Source organism: Sapajus apella, unplaced genomic scaffold (assembly GCF_009761245.1).
Source record: "Sapajus apella isolate SASKATOON/1434 unplaced genomic scaffold, GSC_monkey_1.0 scaffold30, whole genome shotgun sequence".
NCBI lineage: Eukaryota > Metazoa > Chordata > Mammalia > Primates > Cebidae > Sapajus > Sapajus apella.
In genome coordinates this window covers 2,433,744-2,457,882 of record NW_022436970.1, presented here as the reverse complement: position 1 = coordinate 2,457,882, position 24,139 = coordinate 2,433,744, and the positions used below count along the sequence as shown (strand labels likewise).

General features: G+C 38.6%; 1 long non-coding RNA gene across 1 annotated transcript; it reads left to right on the top strand.

Moving 5' to 3' along the window:
- The first annotated feature begins 1,914 nt into the window (after window positions 1-1,914).
- Window positions 1,915-22,207, top strand: LOC116561660. Its single transcript, XR_004273546.1, has 3 exons — window positions 1,915-1,925; window positions 8,654-8,660; window positions 21,590-22,207. It is a non-coding gene; the product is annotated as an uncharacterized LOC116561660 (long non-coding RNA).
- The last annotated feature ends 1,932 nt before the right edge of the window (window positions 22,208-24,139 follow it).

Sequence of the window (24,139 nt, the reverse complement as noted above, 5' to 3'; positions counted from 1 at the left end):
AGGATATGATATTTGTGCTGAGACCTAAGGTCAGAATGGACCTTGACTAACCCCATTTTGTCTCCTTTTGTTATTATTATTATACTTTAAGTTCAGGGGTACATGTGCAGAATGTGCAGGTTTGTTACCTAGTATACACGTGCCATGGTGGTTGGCTGCACCCATCAACCTGCCATCTACATTAGGTATTTCTCCTAATGGTAAACTTCCCCTAAGCCACAAACTCCCAACAGGCCCCAGTGTGTGATATTCCCCTCTCTGTGTCTATGTGTTCTCATTGTTCAACTCCCAATTATGAGTGAGAACGTGCAGTATTTGGTTTTCTGTTCTTGTGTTAGTTTGCTGAGAATGATGATTTTCAGCATCATCCATGTCCCTGCAAAGGACATAAACTTATCCTTTTTTTGGCTGCATAGTATTCCATGGTGCATATGTACCACATTTTCTTCATCCAGTCTATTTTTAATGGGCATTTGGTTCCAAATCTTTGCTATTGTGAATAGTGCCACAATAAACATACATGTGTATGTATCTTTATAGAGAATGATTTATAATCCTTTGGGTATATACCCAGTAATGGGACTCCTGGGTCAAATGGTATTTCTGGTTCTAGATTCTTGGGGAATTGCCACACTGTCTTCCACAATGTTTGAACTAATTTATACATCCATCTACAGTGTAAAAGCGTTCCTATTTCTCCACATCCTCTCCAGCATCTGTTGTTTCCTGACTTTTTAATGATCACCATTCTAACTGCTGTGAGATGGTATCTCATTGTGGTTTTGATTTGCATATCTCTAGTGACCAGTGATGATGAGCTTTTTTTACATACGTTTGTTGGCTGCATAAATGTCTTATTTTGAGAAATGCCTGCTCATATTTTTAGCCTATTTTTGATGGGGTTGTTGGGTTTTTTCTTGTAAATTTGTTTATGTTCTTTGTAGATTTTGAATATTAGCCCTTTGTCAGATGGATAGAGTGCAAAAATTTTCTCCCATTTTGTAGGTTGTCTGTTCACTCTGAGGCTAGTTTCTTTTGCTATGCAGAACCTCTTTAGTTTAATTAGATCCCATTTGTCTATTTTGACTTTTGTTGCCATTGCTTTTGGTGTTTTAGTCATGAAGTCTTTGCCCATGCCTATGTCCTGAATGGTATAGCCTAGGTTTTCTTCTATGGTTTTTGTGGTTTTTGGTCTTACATTTAAGTCTTTAATCCATCTTGGGTATTTTTGTATAGGGTGAAAGGAAGGGGTCCAGTTTCAGTTTTCTGCATATGGTTAGCCAGTTTTCCTAACATCATGTATTAAATAGGGAATCCTTTCCCCATTGATTATTTTTGTCAGGTTTGTCAAAGATCAAATGGTTATAGATGTGTGGTGTTATTTCTGAGGCCTCTGTTCTGTTCCATGATCTATATATCTGTTTTGGTACCAGTACCATGCTATTTTGGTTAATGTAGCCTTGTAGTATAGTTTAAAGTCAGGTAGCATGATGCCTCCAGCTTTGTTATTTTTGCTTAGGATTGTCTTGGCTATGTGGGCTCTTTTTTGGTTCCATATGAAGTTTAAAGTAGTTTTTTCTTATTCTTTGAAGAAAGTCAATGGTAGCTTGATGGGGATAACATTGAATCTATAAATTACTTTGGGCAATATGACCATTTTCACAATATTGATTCTTTCTATCCATGAGCATGGCATATTTTTCCATTTGTTTGTGTCCTCTCTTATTTCCTTGAGCTGAGAGAGACAGAATTGGGGCAGTCAAGGTTGACCTCTCTGAGGATATGATATTTGTGCTAAGATCTAAGGTCAGAATGGTCCTTGACTACACCCATTCTGTCTTCTTAACCGAGGAGAAGATGTCAGTCATGCAAAGATAAGTGGGGAGAGATTTCAATGCCGAGAAGCAGAAAAGGACAAACTCCAAGTGAGGAATGTGTTTGGCATGTTTGAGAAACAAAAGACAGGGAAGTCTGGAGCACAGAAAGTAATGAGACAATAATAAGAGATGTGGTTATAGAGGGGGCATGGCCTGTTCTGGTGGGGCCTTGCAGGTCATGGTAGAGCTTGGGCTCTATTCTGAGTGTAATGGGAAGCCAGTGTGGGGTTTGGCAGGGAAGTAGCACATTCTGGCTTGCACTTTGCTCTGCAGTGAACTGACTATGGTGGATTAAAGGTAGAAACAGAGATCCATGGAGAGTCTCTTGAATTTCAGAAGGTGAAAGACGATTGTGGCATGGAGCAAGATGGCACCACTGGATATGGAGAGAAGGTAACTGCCTTGGCATATATTTGAAGTTAGTGCCCACAGGACTTGGTGTTGAATTGGATGTTGGATCAAGGGACAGAACAATTAAAGATGGCCCCTACGGTCTTCACAGGAGCAGGTGATTTGTCATTGCTGAGACAGGAAACACTGGAGGAAATATTAATTTAAAGAGTATATATCAGGAGTGTGTTTTAGGTAGACTATTAAGTTTGAGTTGCTTATTTCTCATTCAGGTGGTGATGTCAAGACAGTGGCTATTATGTGAGTTGTTATTCTGACCCCAGGGAAAAGGTCATGTTTGGCAATAATATATTTAGACATGTACTTAGCCTAGAGAAGTAGAGAATGTGGGTTGACTTCTTTTGTAAAAATCTGTGGGTTTTTTGGAGGGGTGGAGGGAGATTACTGACAATATTTAAAGCTCCATGAATATTGAAATCTCTATGAAAAGGATTGCTTAATCCCAAGTCTAATATTCTAAACCTAAAAGCATCATGTTGACTTTGACTAAGTTGTAAATTTTCAAGGACTTGCGTATTGTAAATGCCTACATTTATTTTTGTGAATTCATTGTACTATAATGAGATAGACAAAGGTTTGGTGGGTATTCCTTGGACCAGTAAAATCTTGTTGTAGACTTGGGACGTTTTTCAAAGTTAAATAAACTAGCTCAATCTATATGTTTTTTAAAAAATCACTAAATTCCTTGTCAACAGGGAGAAAACCTATCCCAATTGAAACATTTTTCAACTGGCTTGGTTTGGAGTTGTGATCTTCTTAATGAGGTCATGAGATCTGTTCTATTGTCTATTGGTTGATCACACAGAAAACTATTGACCATGTGACCCAACCAAGAGATCCCCTAAACAAGACCAAATAGAAACCACTAATACAGTGGTTACAATGGAGTGAACTGTAAATCAATAAATATACATTTTGTATTTATTGTTTTATTTTTGTTGAGATTAGTTATACTGTCCAGTGTTGAGGAAAATCTTGTTGATGATTTATGAAATATTTTGAGCTCATTAGAAAAAAAAGGTAGTCTAAATATACTAGTGTAACTATTATAGCATCTTTTAAATTCAAAACTAAAATTTTCCTTCATGGTCTCTGAATTTCGAATTATTGGGTCATGGAATTAATAAAAAGAAAATGATTGAGAAATACTGCCAGGATGCTTTAGAAGAGAAGAGATTACTACTTAAAGTCTCTGTAAGGCTAAAAATATTACAGGAATGTATCCATAAGTAAGGGCAAAGAACATGAACAGACACTCTTCAAGAGAAGACATACATGTAGCCAAAAATCATATGAAGAAAAGCTCTATTAGATGGTATTTCATGGTGTTTTTAACTTGCATTTCTCTACCACAAGTCAAAACCTCCATGAGACATCATGTCACAATAGTCAGAAGGGCTATAATTAAAAAGTCAAAAAATAACAAAGCTGGTAAGGTTGTGGAGAAAAAGGAATGCTTATACACTGTTGGTGGGAGTGTAAATTAGTTCAGCCATTGTGGAAGATAGTATGTCTATTCCTCAAAGATCCAAAGATAGAAATACCATTCAACTCACCAATCCTGTTATTAGGTACATACCCAGAGATATATAAATCATTCTATTATAAATATACATGCATATGTATGTTCATTGCAGCACTCTTCACAATAGCAAGGACATGGAATCAACCTAAATGCCCATTGATGATAGACTGGATAAAGAAAATGTGGTACATATATACCGTGGAACACTATGCAGCCATAAAAAAGAATGAGATCATGTTCTTTGCAGGGACATGGATGGAGCTGGAGACCATTATCCTTAGCAAAGTAACACAGGAGCAGAAACCAAATACCATATGTTCTCACTTATAAGTGGGAGCTAAATGATGAGAACGCATGGACACACAGAGGAGAACAACATGCACTGAGGCCTTTTGGAAGGTGGAGGGTGGGAGGAGGATGATCAGGAAAAACAGCTGATGGGTATTGCTTAATACCTGCGTGATGAAATAATTTGTACACCAAACCCCCATGAACCAAGTTTACCTATGTAACAAAGCTACACTTATACCCCAGAACTTAAATATAAAATTAAAGTCTCCTGCCTGTAATCCCAGCACTTTGGGAGGCTGAGGCGGGTGGATCACCTGAGGTCAAGAGTTTGAGACCAGCCTGTCCGACATGACGAAACCCCCTCTCTACTAAAAATACAAACATTAGCCAGACATGGTGTCACGTGCCTGTAGTCCCAGATACTTGAGAGGCTGAGGCAGGAGAATCACTTGAACCTAGGAGGTGGAGGTGGTAGTGAGCCAAAATCGTACCACTGCACTCCAGCCTGGTTGACAGAGTGAGACCCCATCTCAAAAAATAAGAAAAATAAAATAAAATATTTAAAAAGTCACTGACATGTATACTTTTAATGGGTGAATTTTATGGTACGTGAATTATATCTTAATAAAGTTGTTATAAAACAATAATAATCATTAGATTATTTTTATTTGTATATTTTAATATTGATAAATAATCATCTGATAATAACAAATAATAAATAAAATACTTCAATAAATAATTATCACAATAATAATAAAGTGACCCGACAGAAATTTGTTAGACTTTCTGTCTCCATGTGGAATCTTAGAAAGGATGCTTTATGCAGCTGAACTGGTCTCTTGCATGATGTGCAAATGAGGGTGAAATAACGCTTGAGAATGTGGTCGGTCAGGAAGACTGAGATGAAATAAGCAGACCAAAAAATGTGAACCAAAATGTAATGCATGAACTGAAGTACATCTGGTGAGTATGTGTGCCGCTGTTCTATGCTAGAAACCATTATAAACCATTTGGGGTGATCGAAAAATTGCTGCCCAGGTGCAGCAGTTTCTATTTTGAAAATGAAATAAATCTAGTGGACACTGTGGATGAAGAACTTGCAAAATCTTATTAGAAAAATAAATCTGTTTTGAGTTAGAGGAGTGAAAAAATCCTAACTTCTGCAGGAGTAGAAGTGTTGCAAAACTGAATACATTCATGTTTATTCAATAATCACACACATGTTCCATTAAGAAATGCAGAAAAAAATGCAATAAATATTGACTTTCGCAGCAAAATGTAGGAGTATATGTGCAAAGAATAATGAATCCTTTTCTTGACAGTTTGAGAAAAATAGAAAATTTGAGTTGTTTACGCAGGTTGAAAAATAAGAAAACTGTCCTCTTTATTAGCAGAGGGAAAACATTTCCAGTTAGTTGTGCAGAGATTATTTATCTGACTTGATTTTTTACAGGCAGAAAAGCCAGTTTGCATTTGGTAGTAATGTAGGTTTGTGAATGTAGGAGATCATGGGGCAAGATCTGGGTTTGGAGCTCCTTTTGTTTGGGAGGGAAAAGACAGCATGGGTTTGCTTCTCCTCCCCTCCATCCCCAACAATGAGGGTCATAGAGGGTTTGGGGCCTTGGGGAAAATCATGCTGTGTTCAAAATGTCTCATACCACTTCCCCTACACCCAGCAATATTTAAATCCAGAAAAAAATCATGTGAAAAGTGAACCTTGAAAGCAAACTTAAAAACTTTATAAACTTTGTAATTAAAAAAATTACAAAGAATATTTTGGGAACTCTAATGCTTGCTCATCAGAGGATAACTTGGCTGTTTTTTGGAAGGAGTGTGCAATGAAAAGACATGTATCAACGACCTTTAAAATGTTCATGGCCTTTAGGCAATCAATTCCATGGGATCATAAGAAAATGATCAGACATACCTGCATATAACAACTTTCAGGCAACCACATTTATACAGTATTTTTTAAATAGTAAAAACTTGGAATAGACAAAATTTCATTGGTAAATGACTTAACAAATTAAAAAATGACAACATGGACTACTGTGAATCCTTCAGAAATTATGTTGTAAAGAATATTTATTCACCTGCAAAACTATTTATGAAGTATCTGTAAATGCAAAAAGCTGAAACGTTACAGGGCATGCATTTTGGCCTCTATTATATGTCTGTTATGTGTAACTGTATAGAAAAAAGCCTGGAAGGAAATATTTAAAGAATGTTAACTGCTTAATTCTGGAAAGTGAAATTTTGCATGGGGATCTGAGCAACAGCTCCACAATGTGAAACTCTGGTTGGACCTAAAAGGATACACAGTAGTTCCACCTGAAGGAGCTGATCTCTGGAAGTAACCAATTGGCTGTGTGATTCCTGGTGGGATAACTTAGCAGCAGGCTTAACCTCTAACACCGTCAGTGCAGCGTTCCCACCAGCTTCCCCACTCACTTCTGAAGAGTTATCATCAGCTCGGTGGGGCATAATGCAATGAGAGAAATGGGCCCTGGGTTTCTTTTCGCAGCTCTATGAGCAAAAGTGGACACAATCACTTGCCCTCAACATTAAAAGATCATATAATGATGGTTGGTAAACTGTTTTGAGATCCACAGGCAAATGTGCTAATTTATTACCAGTCTTCAATTGACATTTCTATTCACTCATGTAAGAACCATTGAAAACTATTGGTCCTGAACTTTATATAGTCAACAGCAAGTGGGTCTGGGGAAGTTTTGATGCGAAGATCACAGCAAACTAGTAGCATAGGCAACTGTAATAGTGTTAGGCAGATAAAAATCAGTGAAGACCAATGTTAATATGAAGATAAAGGAAATTTACTGAGGTCAGAAGTTTCCTGAGAAATAATGATCTATGAGAAGAAACTGAAATGAGTGGGAATATCCACTACTGATCTAGTTATCATTTCACTACCCCCTTCTAGTAGACACACATTTGAGAGCTGACTTTTATCATCATGTAGACTAATTTCCTAGTTTGAAAATCTTCAACCGTAATACTCTATATAGCAGTGTAAAGATTTTAGCTTTTTAGCAATAATTGTTCAGAGGAAATCTTTCAACACTTCTTTTCCTATGTTCCATTTATATTTATGTTGTGGTGGTTTGTACTATGGATTGCGGTGGCTCTGCCCTGCACAGAGTCCCAGCGTGCCTCTACTATGAAGAAATGGTATGCTCTGAAAAGTTTCAACTGGTTTTATATATAGCTGTTGATTACTGAGTTTTCTTTCACAAGGGCTTATGTACCTTGTTTGTCAATTAATATTACAGCTCTAGAACTAGTTTTGTAGTGATCCACCCATATATTTACCTTTTCTATGCCTTGTGTAAGAAATAAGTTGGGATGCCTTACAAAATATAAAATAAAATTGAAAAGTACAAAATATGAAATAAAATTGAAAAGGAACAAAAAAATGTGATAAAGACAAAATAGTAAGAAAGAAGAACTAAAGCTAAGAATGAGTTTAGCAGGTCATAAGTTTTCTTCATATTCTAGAAGTAGACCATAAACTCTAGTGGCTAATGCAGAGAGAGAGAGAGAGGCAGAGAGAGGGTCAGTGTCAGAGTCACCAAATCTTGGTCCCTTGAAGACTTTGGCTTCCCCAGAAGTAGTAAGGGGCAGGTACAGCAGGTGAGAGCAGGCCAACTGTAATGTTTCAATATCCTTCACCCACCTGCTCAACCAGAAAAGTTTGTTTTATAGTTTTATATGGTGTGGGATTCTACATAAGATTTAAGGTTTAAAAATCATCCTTCACTAAAAGACATATTTGAAAGCCACAGAATTCACAGTGGTTCTAAGAGTCAAGCCAGCTACCCTGCAGGTAAACATACTCATTCTTTGTACTATGAGTGAAGGGGAGTATCCTTAACAACACCTTTGAAGAGAATTGTGGCAGATAATATATGTTCCTAGCTGAATGTTTAAGTATATTCTCCATCCATTTCTTTATTCAACACAATTTATCAAATACTCACCATGTGAATTGCTTACAGCCTGGAGATAAGAGGTAGGTGGTATACTGCTGAATATAAAGTATGTTTTTTGATTTTGAGAAATATTCTCTGAGATCAGCCATATGTGAACAATTAAACAACAATACAGACAATAACATTAGAACCATCAAGTTCAGACAATGAAAGTTTGTAATCAGAGGAAAGAGAGTGAATTTTGCCAGGGTTATTATAAAATCTCCTTGGAATTAGATCAATCTGAGTTAAGCTTTAAAGAATGTCCAGGGTCCAGATATACAGAGAAACATGGGAAGAGCACACATGTATATCGGTGTGCTGAACATACAGATCACCAGATAGGAAATAAAATAAAAGCTGTTAGAAAAGGTGTTGCTGGATGTGGTGGCTCAGGCCTATAATCTCACCACTTTGGCAAGCGAAGGCGGGAAGATGGCTTAAACCCAGCAGTTTGAGATAAGGCTGGGCAGCATAGTAAGACTTGTCTCTGGAAAAAATATTAAATTAGTTGGGCATTGTGATGCATACCTGTAGTCCCAGCTACTCTAGAGGCTGAGGCAGGAGGTTTGCTTGAGCATAGGCGCTTGAGACTGCAGTGATCCATGATCATGCCACCGTACTCCAGCCTGGGTGACAGAACAAAACCCTGTTTCAAAAAAATAGAAACCAAAAAGAAAAAGTGCTAACCATGTATATTAGTTTATTTTCATGCTGTTGAAAAGACGTATGCAAAACTGGGCAATTTACAAAAGAAAGAGATTTGACTGGACTTACAGGTCCGTGTGCCTGGGAAGCCTCACAATCATGGTAGAAGGCAAGGAGGAGCAAGTCAGGTGTCACATGGATGGAAGTAGGCAAAGAGAGAGAGAGAGCGTGTGCGGGGGAACTCCTCTTTTTGAAGCCATCAGATCTTGTGAGACTTATTCACTATCATGAGAACAGCACAGGAAAGATTTCTCCCCATGATTCAGTTACCTTTCACCAGGTCCCTCCCACAACGTGTGGGAATGTAAGATGAGATTTGGGTGGGGACACAGCCAAACCATATCAGCATGAGTTTTTGATTGGAGAGAGAGAGAGAAAGGGGGAGAGAGAGAGAGAGAGAGAGAGAGAGAGATATAAAATGAGGGAAGAGAGGGAGGATTTATACCCTGTACGTGAAGATACTGATGTTCTACTGAGCATGATATGGCACCTGACAATGCCAAGTGCTATTTTTCCCCCATGGTGTAGAGAATTTATGTCTAATAGACATCTCGGCTAGAGAAGGAAAAGGAGACATTCTAGAGTAGAGTGAAGTGCACAAAGTAGGGCAGAGAGCAGCTTTTTAGATTAGGGCTATACTTACCAATAAGCCTAGTTCAATCATTCTCTTTTTACAAAACTTCCAGCATTATTCCATATTTTGTAAGATGTTTGAGTTTTCTAAAGAGTCACGCTTTTGGAAGCAGTGTATTATGTAGAAGAATACTGAATGTGCACCCCGCTATTAATTGCATGGCTCTGGGCAAGTAACTCGGCTTTTCTGAGTCTCTCCCTTTCCTTATTTTCAAAATAGAGATAATAATGGATAACTTTGCTGGTTGTAGAGCTGCAGTGAGAATTAAATCACGGTTGTATTTGTAAAAGCTGCCATGATGTATGTAGCTTAGAGTATCCCTGGGAGGATACAAAAGAAACAAACTGATTGCAATATAGGTGGAGAAGTGATAAACTGGATAAGAGGAGCAGGGGAATAGTAGTTAAAGAGGAGAAGGAAGAATTTTTTTACTTTTCACTGAATACCCTTTGAACTTTCTTGCATTTTATACTACGGATGCTCATTGCCTATTCAAAACTAATTAATAATAATTAAGGAATAGACTTGATTATCAGAAAAAAATAGATAATTACACAGTCATGTTATTATCTAGATCAAGGATCAGTAAACTGTGGCTCTCAAGTCAAATCCAGTTTGCTGTCTGGTTTTTGTAAATAAAGTTTTATTGGAACACAACAACCATTTTAAGTTATTTATGGCTGCTTTTGAGCCAGCCACTAAGTTACAACTGCAGACTTGATTAGATGTAACAGAGTTGGCTTGCAGAACCCAAAATATTTATCATCTGGCCCTTCCTAGAAAAAGTTCATCAACTCTTAGCCTAGATGTTATTCAATGCTTTGAAATTTAAGGACACCTTTTTCCCCTTTTTGAAAAAGTTATCTTTTTTTTTTTCTGAGACAGAGTCTTGCTCTGTTGCCAGGCACCAGGCTGGAGTGCAGTGGTGCAATCTTGGCTCACTGCAACCTCCGCCTCCCGGGTTTAAGCAACTCTCCTGCCTCAGCCTCCCAAGTAGCTGGAACTACAGGCACACGCCACCATGCCCAGCTAATTTTTGTATTTTTAGTAGAGACGGGGTTTCACCATGTTGGCCAGGATGGCCTCGATTTCTTGACCTCGTGATCCACCTGCCTTGGCCTCCCAAAGTACTGGGATTACAGGCGTGAGCCACCACGCCCGGCCAAAAAAGTTATCTTTTTACATATGCTTTCTTTTCTTTCTTTCTTTCCTAATGAAAGGTACCATAGTTGGTATCTCTTTCTATATTCTTAGCACATACCATTGTGCCTTCCACATGGTAGAGCTCAATATGTTATTGATTGAATTTACTATTCATTCTAATGAGCTTGAGAACACTAATAGTTAAATTTGCCATGCTGAGTATGTATGATAAAAATTTCCTATTGAAATTCTATATAATTGTCATTAATTTTAGATATAGTTTATTATTCTGTTTGTGGCTCAGAAATCTAGGCTTATAGTCAGAAAGTATTGCTTAGTGCTTTGATAACTGATGACTTCCTATGTGATGCTGAGTTTGAGCTGAAGTTTCCATACCTATAATCTGGGGATGATAATACCTAGTCCTACTTGCTCCACAGGGATGTTCTCAAGACACCCAAAATAAAAGCTCTGTGTCATTCAAGCAGTCCTGGTGGCTGGAAAGCCATCCTCAAAGTGGCACTGGCAAAGTAAGTTTTCTGATTCGTACTTGTTACGAAGGTAAAAAGATGTGGCTACAAAAATGTTCTCCATGCAATTAGGAAAAAAAAAATTTGCTAAGATAAACATGATTGTTGACATTGATTAATACTGTTCCTATGTGTAGGGCAGTATCTTCAGGGTAGTTGGCTTTTACAGCATCCTGACATTGGCATTCCCAGGAGTGCAGGCATTAGCAGCAGTGTCCTTTCGCTGGACTCTGTCTGCTGCCATTGACTCATGCTCCACCCTCCTCTCCAATACTGCTCAGACAGTGGCCCCTTTTCTGGGTGGAAAGTCCATTAACAGGGGCTAGGCTACTCACACTTCATCAGGGGATGCTGCCAAATCATATGGGTTTGCTAAAGCCTCAAAATCTCTTCAATAGGAGATTCTGGCCCTTCACATGTAACAGGGTTATGCTCATTTTGTTAACTCTGCAAATGTGACAATTTGATGGGGATATTACAATCAGCATTTGGAAAATCAGAAGATACCAATTACATGCTGATAGACTGATATGAAAATATAATTAGAATGTGCATCATCTAACCATGGTGCATAGTGAGCCAAAAGGGGGACAGGTGGTCAGGAGGGGGTATTTATTTTACAAAGGTAATTTCAAGATCTTAAAGTTATATATTGGACATCTTTCAAGTTTTGTTGTTGTTACATATTTCTTCCTTCAGATTATAGGTACTATCTTAGACAAAAGGGAATTGCAAAGATAAATGTGTGCATATATTCGTTGCAGCACTATTCACAAAAGCAAAGGCATGGAATCAATCCAAATGCCCATCAATGATAGACTGGATAAAGAAAATATGGTACATAAACACCATGGAATACTATGCAGCCATAAAAAGGAATGAGATAATGTCCTTTGCAGGGACATGGATGAAGCTGGAAGCCATTATCCACAGCAAACTAATGCAGGAACAGAAAACCATACACTGCAAGTTCTCACTTGCAAGTGGGAGCTGAACAATGAGAACACAAGCACACAGGGAGGGGAACAACATTTCCTGGGGCCTGTAGTGGGAGGGCAGAGAGAGGGTGGAAGAGCATTAGAGAAAAGAATTAATGCATGCTGGGCTTACTACCTAGGTGATGAGTTTTTAGGTGCAGTAAGCCAGCATAGTACACGTTTACATATGTAACAGACCTGCACATTCTGCACGTGTACCCCAGGACTTAAAAGAAACTTTTTTTAAAAGAAAGAATTGCCATTAAAATTTTAAACTTCCTCTGCTTTCTCTTGCCTGCCAAGTGGAGATGATGATATTTCCTGTTAATATGCCCCTTGGGGATTAGAAAGAAGGTTATATTTGTCATCATAATCATTGTGATCAAAACCATAGTCAACCTCAGCCAGTTACTGAATGCTCTAAATCTTGGCTGTTAGGCTTTAATGCATAAATATGAACATAAAGAGTCATCCAGAAGAGGTATCCTCCTCTCTCTATCCTTTCCTTTCCCTCACTCTCTTTTCTTTTAAATCACTAAGAATCACTCCATTCCCAGTGTTGTTGCCAGCAGTCATATCACAGGAGCGAATATTCCTTTCTAGCAGTGTATGCCTGACCTTTAAAAAAATGATAGGTAGATGTTTGGCAACTCAGGTTAACAGAATACCAGCACTGTATTTCCATTCAAATAGTGAGTCCATATTCTGTTTTAGCATCTTTAAGTTATCATCACAGTCATTTAAGGTCATTTGTTAAAAAGTACAGCTAATTGCATTTCTAGTGTTACTATATATGGAAAATCAAAATATCAGCTATAGTGTTTATTATTTCCTTATACAAAAGGGAAGAACACACATCCTTTTAATTGTATCTTTAATAATAAAAAGGAACATTATCATTACTAGCAAAAGATGTATTACTTTCATGAGGCTTTGCACACCAGCATTTTGTCCTATTACTTCTCTTTTATACTCAGCAACACGAATTTTGGGGGCCTAACTAGGCAAAATTACAGTATAGACCCTAATGAAGTCTCCAGATTCTTAACAAACTGTGTCTTTCCATGTCATTCTGCAGTCACCATTAGCTATGTAAAGCAGCCTAGCCTTCTTTTTCTACCAGCTTGTCTCTGAAATAATTATTTTTCTTGGTTCTCTGACTATTTTTCTTGATCAAAGTTTTGGAGATGGTTTTGTTTTTTAAAGTTAGTTTTGTTTTGTTTCTAAATCTACCTTAGTGCTGTTAAAAAACTATCCACTAAAAAAGATTCTGGATCAGAAAATAAAGGAGCAAGGGGCTGGGGGGGCGGGCACTTAAGTCTGTTATTATGATATCATTGAGGAGTGACATTTGCTTTATTGAATCTGCTAATCCCATCCTGAAAAACCCTCACAGACACACCCAGAAATAATGTTTAATTTGGGCACTTTGTGACCCAGTCAAGTGGAAACATAAGATTAACTATCACCTGTGCCCCAGTGTAGTCTTAGCATGTAAAACCGTTGACCCATTCCAGAGTTTGTACCTAACCTCTTGGCTAACCGACTAGCTGCCGATCTCATGTTAAGTAATTATCTTGTCCAACCTTCTTGGCTCAGGGACCCCCATCTCTTCTGGTTTTTATATCAGCCGCCTTCTAAGGTTTTGCCCTTGGCACCTATGAAGTTGTGTCCACCTACCTAATTGTTGTTACTTTTGGACATATTTTCTGTTCCAGTCAGACTGAGGAGAGGCTATGCTTATTCTTCGTCTTTGCTAATTTCTACTTCCTCTCTGCCCCCGTGCAGAATCTTTTCGTTTGCCCATCTGAGTGAGTCCTGCTGGTTCCAGTCTCTTCATCAGTCTAGGCCCAGTACTCCCTAAGGCTTTCCTTGATCCATATGTTTCATGCTGGTCTCTTGGTCAAAGGTCTGTGCTTTTTCTTTGGGTGCATGCTGCCTTTCAATGTTACTTAGCAGCGTTCCTCCCCACAGAGATCCCCATTTGTTGGGAGCATGGGCTAATGAAGTTTCTTGGGGATGAGCATCAACCTTCATAACTTGGATAACGTGTCTAGGCTGGGAAAGTTGAGCTGGGTACCAGCAGTAGGAGATGGTGGGAAAATTGGTGCGTTCTGGAAAGAGGTAGGGAGAGGAAGGGAGAATGCTTTGAGGAGAAGGGACATTGAACCAGAGAAATGACAAATGACAGATTTTTCTTTCTTTTGTGAAAGGCCCTTTACTATGCAAGTTGGGTTCGCTTCTATATGCAATCTAAAATCAAGACTGCAAAAAGAACAAATATCAGAGTGTTTTGTATCATGACTTCTTGTGGTCTGGATGCCACATAATGTGATACCTAAAAAGAGTTATTGTTACTCTCTCTCTCTCCAGTTATTTTTTTGAGACATAGTCTCTCATTGTCATCCAAGCTGGAGTGCAGTGGTGTAATCTCAGCTCACTGCAACCTCCACTTTCCACGTTCAAGAGATTCTCATGCCTCAGCCTCCTGAGTAGCTGGGATTACAGGTGTGCACCACCACACTTGGCTAATTTTTGTATATTTAGTAGAGACCGGGTTTCACCATGTTGGCCAGGCTGGTCTTGAACCCCTGACCTCAAGTGATCTGCCTGCCTCAGCCTCCCAAAGTGCTGGGATTACAGACATGAGGCACTGCACCCAGCCTTAAAAAGAGTTATTCTAACTAAACATGGGATCATTTCACGTATCGATGGGAGGTGTTCAATAAACAATAGTACAATGGGGCATAGAAGTTAATTTCGTGGCCCATGTTCCATCTTGATGATGTCAAATTGTTTAAAAACGAGGGTTCAAAGTACAGAGATAATTTTCAGGGAGAAAAAAATAGAGTTTAGTTTATGATCTCCCTTTATGCAATTTATACATTTAATATATAAGCTTCGTGTGGGAATAAATATTGCATTATTTTCAATAATGCAATATTTCTTTTCTGCATGCTATGTCTCATGAGAATGGCAATGGAGAATGTGCATCCCAACATATGCATGGTCTTCGTTCATCCTTCTACTTAACCTTACCCACTCTTGGCTTCCGTACTGAGAGATCATTGTTTCTTATCATTATGGTCCTCCCTTGCCTATTCAGCCACATGCATGATCCAGTCTTTTCTTGCTAATTTGGATTCCTGGCTTTTCATCTCCTTGGCTCTGATTGCTCCTGAACAACACCCTTCCTGTCTGGACAGGTTCCTGGGAAGTTCCTTTCCCACATGCTCCCTTTGTCTGCAGCTTTCTACTTGGTGTATTGTCCTGCAGACCTCACATCTTACTTGAGATGGTGTTGATTGTATCAGAAGTATGGCAACAGGAGTGGCAGGGCAGTCAAGATGATGTGGTGATAAATTTGATGGAGTGAGAAAGAAATCGATGACCCTCTTAAAAAAGCTGGTCCAATGCTCCTGAAACAGAGTGATTTGAATCAAAGAGAGCAATAGGAAAAAGACAAAAAGGGCGTGTCATTCTAAAGTGAAGTGGAGAAGGAACGTTTTTTGAATAGTGGGCAAGCTGCTTTCATTTTTCAGGTAACAGAGGGTCCCCACTCACATAGCTGGAGATAGTCTTTCAACACTTGTTTTTTAAATTAAATCTCCTAAATTAGGAGTTATGATTATGCAGTTTGCTTTTCTTGCTGATAGCCTGGAATAATCACCTATACTGGGCTCAACTTACATTTTTTGGAGGTCCGTGTATGCTTAGGCACCTAGAGATTTAATTACAGAGCTCAACCTTTCTCTGTTATTTTCATAGACAGGCCCCTGTAATCAAGCCCATCCTTGGCAACTCTTCACTGGAAACTCCTTTGACATCCATCAAGTTGCTCTCTTCATTAATGCCTTAATAAGTCTTCAGAATCAAAGAACAACTTAAAAATAAACATAATTTCAGAGACGAGAGCCAGAAAAGCACTGTAATTTAAAGGAGGTTTGATATGCCACAAATAGGAACAAGAAAACACTGATTAGGGAGATATGAAGGGGATCAGTAAGCCCCAGGAAGTATTAGATGAAGTGATGATAAGTTTGGAATTTGGGAAATTTGTGTAAACTTGAACATTAACCTCTAGGCTACCTGTAACATTTTAGCCACACTCAGCTTTTGAAACTTTTGGAAAAGCATTAGAACATTTTGAGAGACTGCCTCCTTGAAATGGTTAGAATTCAAGTTGTTACTGAAATTACATTGAGAGTAAAATGTTCCAGTTAACAGCTGAAATGTAGCATAGAATTACTGAAACTCTCAACAAGATACAGGAAGCTGTGTCCTGAATACAGCAGTCAGGAAAGAAAGAAGTATTGGTAATATACTTAAGCCCACTGCTCCTGAAAATGTGATGAGTTTGTGTCCATGTGAATAAACTAGGTTATTTTAGTAAACAAAAAACAAGCATCACCCAGACCAAAACCAAAATGATTAAATCAAGTAAAGAAAGCCATTAAAAACTTACCTAGGTCAGGAACGGTGGCTCACGCCTGTAATCCCAGCACTTTGGGAGGTTGAAGCAGGCAGATCACTTGATGTCAGGAGTTCCAGACCAGCCTGGCCAACATGGTGAAACCCTGTCTCTAGTATAAAAGAAAACAAAATACAAAACTTAGCCGGGAGTGGTGGCGGGCACCTGTAATCCCGGCTACTCAGGGGGCTGAGGCAGCAGAACTGTTTGTTTTCATGAGCCGACATCATATCACTGCAATCCAGCATGGGTGACAGAGCGAGAGTCCATCTAAAAAAAAAAGTATCTAATATTTAGAAAACAGATTAAGTAAATGTTTCACTTTGTAAGAATACAAGCTCATGTACTCCTAAAAAATTCTCTCACATAAGAATCCAAATCTATTATCATTTCCATTTGCTGGATCCACAAATGAACTCACTTCTATTTCTAAAGAAAATAGAAGCCATTTTAAATGTGTTTCTCTGCACACACAAACACACACACACACACACACCAACTTCACTTGTTTTTGTTTTTCCCCAACTTTTAAAAATCAAACTTCCAAACCTACCTGTATCTACATCCGTTCTTTCTTTCAACCTCCTATTAGAATAAGGTGTTGTTCTTCTCCATCTGAAGTCACCTCCTTCCCTTGTGTTTGGCTTCCATTCATTCTTCCTTTTCAGAACATTTCGGAATATAATCTCTCCTCTCTGTCTTTATGATTTACTTCTCCACTGTTTTTATTATTCAGCATTTCACTACCATAAAGTCTCATTCATTTAAAAATCACCTTCTATTAATTTTATCTTATTTTTTTCCAGTCTCTTTCATCCTTTTATAGCTAAGCCATACCTATCTGCTTCTCATTTACTCACTCCTCAGCCCATTTCAATATGCATTTAATCCCCATAACTTCATTGAAATGACTCTAAGTCACATACAACCTCTATGTCACTGACTACAATGAACATTCTTCAAATCTCATCATGGTGGATCTCTCATAAATGTGGACCATTATCTCTTTGAAACATTTGTGTATCTCTTCCCTCTTGATTTTTATTTTATATCCTTGGCTAGTCCTTGCTAACTGCCTTTAAAGGGTCATTCCTTCTTTACCTGACCATTGAAACTTCAGGTCCCTCAAGGTTTGATTCTGCTCTTCTTCTCACTCTTCGTTCTTTCTCTAGATGCTGTCTATCATAGCTGAGTCTTCCGATGCCATCTATGGGTCAAAGATTTCCAAATGTTGATCCCTGGTAAATCTCTCCTGAGCTCCAGAGCACATATACACCAGATAGTTTGGAACCTCCAGTGGGAGGTTGTAAAGGCACCTCACCACTCAGTGTGGTTTAGCTCATACTCATAATCCTACCCTTGAAGTCTGACTCTCCCCTAATATTCCCTGGTTTAGTGAAAGTCACTACCACCCACTACAGCTGTCCAATTACAAACCCAGGAGCTCTACTTCATCTTAACTTCCCCTGCTGAATCTACCATTAAACCTTGCCCATGGGAACTTCTAAATATCTCTGGAATCAGTCCATCTCACCCCATCTCAATTTTCCCCACCCCCATCCAAGCTAATATGATCTCTTGCCTAATCTTTTGAATATCCCCTCCCAAGTGGTCTCATGCTGCCAGAGTGATCTTTTAAGAATCAAACTGGATACTACTCATTAGCTTAAAACTTTTAGCTCCTGACCAGTCTCTGTCATCCTTTTATAGCTAAGCCATACCTACTTTCTTCTCATCATTTACTCACTCCTCAGTCCATTTCAGTATGCATTTAATCCCCATCAAGTCACTGAAATGACTTTAAGTCACTTGTAACCTCTATGTCACTGATTACAATGAACATTCCTCAAATCTCATCGTGGCAGATCTCTCATAAATGTGGACCATTACCTCTCTGAAAAATCTGTGTATCTCTTCCCTCTTGATTTTCATTTTATATCTTTGGCTTTCCTACACTGAAGGATCTTCATAACCTGCCTTCGACATTTTCCTGGACTTCTCTTGCAAAATCTTTCCCTTGACCTTTGTCCATTAGGCATCTTGTTTTCTCCCACCTTTTTCTGTTTAACTACTGGGCATCCTTTAGATTGCTGCTCAAATATTATTTCCTCAGTAATGTACATGAGTTTTATAAGAATGTATAAGAATGGGATTATTATGCATCTATATCTTGCATTTAAAAGAAGGAATCAGGCTTCATAAATATCTCTGCCTTTTCTAACAAATGCATGGATTTTTATGTAAGCTCAGCAATATTTATCTTTCATAGTATAAGTGAAAACTCTTCATTAATTCATGAAATTGCTAATTGTTTGATTCTCCTTAGAGATAAGCCCATACTGAACAGGTGGCAGCCTATTTGGAGGCCCATGTGGAGTGTCACAGCAATTAGAATTTTTACTTACTGATCTAGCTAAACCAGTAGTTGTGACCTTCTACTCCAAGGCTAGAAGGCAGCTGCCAGTGAATAATTACTTTTCTTTTCTTTTTGTGGTGGATAAACTCTAGATGATGACCAATAATTCTCTCCTTCTACTATTCATTCACTTGTGTGATCCCTCCTTCTGAATATGGAATGGGGCGGGGTGGGGGGAGCTGCAACCAGCATTTAGGTAATAAAATACTGCAAAGGTAATGGGATTTTGCTTCCATGATGATGTTACATAAGATTGTAACTTCAGTTTTGCTAATAGACTCTTTCTGTTTCTGGCTTTGATGAAACAGGCTGCCATATTGTGAGTTGCCTTTAGTTAAACCCAGTGGCAAGGAACTGAGGGACATTTGTGGTCAATATCCAGCCAAGAGCAAAGCTCATCATCTGACATGGTTTTCCTGCATCTCCACCCAAATCTCACCTTGAATTGTAATAATCTCTATGTGTCAAGGGTGGGGCCAGGTAGAGATAATGGGGGCAGTTTCCTCCATACTGTTCTCATGGTAGTTAATAAGTTTCATAAGATCTGATGGTTTTAAAAATGTGAGTTTCTCTGCACAAGTTCTCTTGCCTGCCACCATGTAAGACATGCCTTTGCTTCTCTTTTGCCTTCTGCCATGATTGTGAGGCTTTGCCAGCCACATGGAACTGTGAGTTCATTAAACCTGTTTCCTTTGCAAATTACCCAGCCTTCAGTATGTCTTTATTGGCAGTGAGAACAGACTAATACACCATCCAACAATCCTTCAGGAACTGAAGTCTGCCAACAACTACCTGAGCTTGGAGCAGATCTTCCATCAGTCAAGCCTTTAAACATCCCAGCCCTAGCTGACATCTTGATTGCGGGCTTGTGAGAGACCCCGAGCAGAGGACCCAGTTAAGTTTCGTCTGGATTTCTGAACACAAAAATTATGAGATATTAAATGTGTGATGTTTAAATTGGTGATATTTTACTTGATAGAAAATGAATACAGTTTTCTTTTTACCATAATTGCTGTGTCTTAATTTTTGATAATCTCATTGCAATAAAAAATAGAGCTATGTATGTTATTCACACACCTAAAGGACTTCTGCTGAATGTCTGCTCCCTATCACAGCCCATCTCAGCTTCTTGGTTTAGCTTACAAAGCCCTTCAGGATTAGTGAGTAACTTTTCCAGCTTCCTCTGCTATTACTCTTCCTTTCTCACTCTCTCTGCACACACTGCCACACATGATCTCTTTTTTTTTCCTCATTGTTTTGAAGATACCCCACAACCGGGGGCCTTGCATAAGCTTCTCACTCTTCCTGGAATGCCTTTGTTTTGGCCTTGCACCCTCTTCCTTATTTTTCAAAATCCAGCTAGTTGTTGCCTCTTTTACAGATTAGTCCAAAGTGTTCCCATAGCACTTTTTAAATATATATTATACCATTTATCATCTTATGTTATAATTTATACAGATGGAAGGGTAGTTTTTGGTGTAAACTTAGATTTTGTTTTTCAAACTTTTCCTTTGATCCTCTTTTCAAGTAGGTGGCTATGCTATTGGCATTTCTTTGTTTGGGGGAGTTTTCTCAGTGTGGAAAGCAGAAGATGTTTGGAGTTATCTGACTTTCCTGTTTGTCGTTCTTCAAAATCAAACTTATTGAGTAGATTGTGCTGGATATTCAAAAAAGGGGAACAAAGAGGGAGGAGAGCCTGGGGAGTAGTGAAAGACAGAGTCCCTTGCTGCGGAGGAGGCAGGGTACCACCACAGTGCTCCAGGAGAGAGCAGGAGGCATAGGCGATGGAAGAAAGTGCTGGACTTAGGGAGCCAGCCCCTGCTTTAGTCTATCTAGTGTTGCTATAAAGGAATATCTGAGACTGGGTAATTTTTAAAGAAAAGAGATTTCTTTAACTCATGGTTCTTCAGACTGTACAAGAGGTATGATACCAGCAGCTTCTTCTGGTGAGGACCTCAGGCTGCTTCCACTCAAGGTGGGAGGCAAAGGGGAGCCAGCATGTGCAGATCACATGGTGAGAGAAGAAGCAAGAGGGAGAAGGAAGAGGCCAGACCCTTTCTAACAACCAGTTGTCTATGGAACCAATCAGAGTGTGAACTAACTCACTTTCCAACCCAGGGATGACATTAATCTATTCATAAGAGATTCACCCCCATTGCCAAAACACTTCCCATTAGGCCCCACCTCCCAACAACACCACACTGGGGATCAAATTTCAACATGAGATTTGGATGGTACAAACATCTAAACTACAGCCACTCCCAACCTGAAGATGGGCACAGGACTCTGGCCATCTGAAGAGTTCCATGTCCCAGGCACAGATTAAAGACAACATTGGCTGTGAACAAGAACATGAGTATCTCCATGGCAAAAAAATCATGTCAATGACCCATGATTGAAGGAATTCCCCTATCTGTGTAAGGTCCGGGGGACATCCCCACTTGGGTGGAGAAAAGAAAAATAATAACTATGACTGAGTTTCCTGCAGTGTACTGGGGAGGGTTGGTACATAGTTAGATTTAATTTGAGTTAAAAAGAACAAAAGAAATCTGATATTTGTTTCATAACTGTTTGTAGATGAAGATTTATACCAGTATAAATGATCCCTAAGTGCAAGAAGCATGAAGAAAACTACATCAAGTTATATCATCACCAATTTGCTCAAAACCAGTGATAAAGAGAAAATCTTTATAACAGCCAGAGAATAAAACATGCATTACATACAGAGGAACAAAGATAAGGATGACAGTAGATTTCTTGTAGGAAACAGTGCAAGTGAGGAGGCAACAGAACCACATTTTAAAATTGTTAGAAGAGCAAAGGTGTCAGCCTATGATTCTTCATCCAGTGAAAATATCTCTCAAAAATGAAGGTGAAATAATGACTTTTTCTGAAGTACAAAAGCTGAAAGAATGTATCACCAGCATACTTCTCACTACACAAAATATTCAAGGGAGTCCTTTGAGGAGAAGGAAATGATTCCAGTTGGAAATATGGATATACACCAATGGTTCTCAACTGAGGGTGATTTTACTCTGGCCCTCTGGACATGTGGCAATATCTGCAGATATTTTTATTTGTTGCAATTTGGGGGAGAGTGTGTGGAATGCTATAGCTACTAGTGGATAGAGGCCAGGGATGCTACTAAACATTCTACAATGCACATGACTTCCCCCCACGACAAAGAATGTCAATAGTAATGAGGATGAAAAGTCTCTGGTCTAAACAGAGGAATTACATGGGTAAATATAAATATTTTTCGTAAGACTTAAATCTCTTTAAAAGATTATTGATTTCCTCTATTAGTCTATTTTGTGTTGCTCTAAAGAAATACCTTAGGCTGGGTAATTTATAAAGAAAAAAGGGGCTGGGTGCAGTGGCTCACACCTGTAATCCTAGCACTTTGAGAGGCTGAGGTGGGTGGATCACTTGAGGCCAAGAGTTCCAGAAGAGCCTGGCCAACATGGTGACCCCGTCTCTACTAAAAATATGCACACACAAAATTACCCAGGCATGGTGGCTAGCACCTGTAATCCCAGCTACTCAGAAGGCTGAGGCAGGAGAATCACTTGAACCTGGGAGGCAGAGGTTGCAATGAGCTAAGATCGTGCCACTGCACTCCAGTCTGGGCAACAGAGTGAGATTTTATCTCAAAAAAAAAAAAAAAAAAAAAAGGAAAGAAAGAAAGAAGGTAGGTTTATTTGACCACAGTTTTGCAGGCTGTACACAAAGCATAGTGCTGATATCTGCTTCTGGTGAGGCCCCAGGAAGCCTATAATCATGGTGGTAGGCAAGGTGGGAGCAGGTACATCACATGATAAGAGAAGGAGCAAGAGAGCAGGAGGTGTCAGGCTCTTTAAACACTATCTCTGGTGACTAATAGAGCGAGAACTCACTCATCACCATGAGAAGGCACCAAGCCATTCATGAGCGATCCATCCCCATGACCCAAACACCTGCCACTAGACCACACCACCAAAATCCTCATGATCACATTTCAACTTGATATTGGGAGGGGACATATATCCAAACCATATCAACATTTTCACTAAAATAATAACAATATAATACAGGTTTCTAGCATATGTAAAAGTAAAATCTATAACTTTTTATAGATTAATAAAATAACTCAGAGGCTGAGAGTTGAGAAACAGAAGTGTACTCTTGTGTGGTTCTTATACTGTGTGGGACGTAGTATAATATCACTTGAAGTTAGGCTGTGGTTAGCTAAATATGTGTACTATACATCCTAAAGTAACCACTACAATCATACAAAAAGCAAATGTACAGTTAGTAAGCTAACAAAGGAGATAACAGTCAATCACAAAAATCAATTAATCCAAAAGAAGTCAGAGAAAAAAAGGAGGAGCAAAGAACTGTTGGGAAAAAAATAGAAAACAAATAGCAAGAAGATAGACTCAAACCTAACCATACCAATAATCACATTATATTTAAAAGGCCCTAATACCCAATTAAGAGGAAAGCATTATCAGATTGGATTTGGAAAAAGATCCAACTATATAAATAATAACCTTATTTATTACTTTAAATAAAGACACAGGTTTAAAGTGAATGGAAATAGATATACATGTTAACTCTAATCAAAAGGAAGTCAGAGAAGCTATATTACTGTAAGGAAAAAGTTGACATCATAGCAAAGAATATTATCGGGTATAAAGGAGGCCATTTTATAAAGATAAAGGAATAAATTCATCAGGAGAACATAACAATTCTAAGTGTTTATTCTTCTAATAACAGAACTTCAAAAAAAAACAAAAACTGTAGCATTTCAAGTAGCAATAGATACACCCCCAATTATGGTTAGAGATTTCAGTACTGCTAGCTTAATAACAGAGTAAGCAAACTGAAAATCGGAAAGGATATTAAAAACTTGGACAACATAATCAACAAACACAACCTAATTGGTATTTATAAGAACACTTCATCCAAATATATCAGAATAAAAATTCTCAAGTGCACAGAACATTTATCACAAGTTTCAATTTTAAAAATGTTTAAGTCATTCAAAGTGTTTTATCTTACCATGATGGAATTCAATTCAGAATCAATAACAGAAAGATTTCTGGAAAACCCCCAATCATCTTGAAATCATCTAGTATACCCTGCTTGTCTTTGAACCTGTTGGAAGGTGTTAGGCTATATTTTT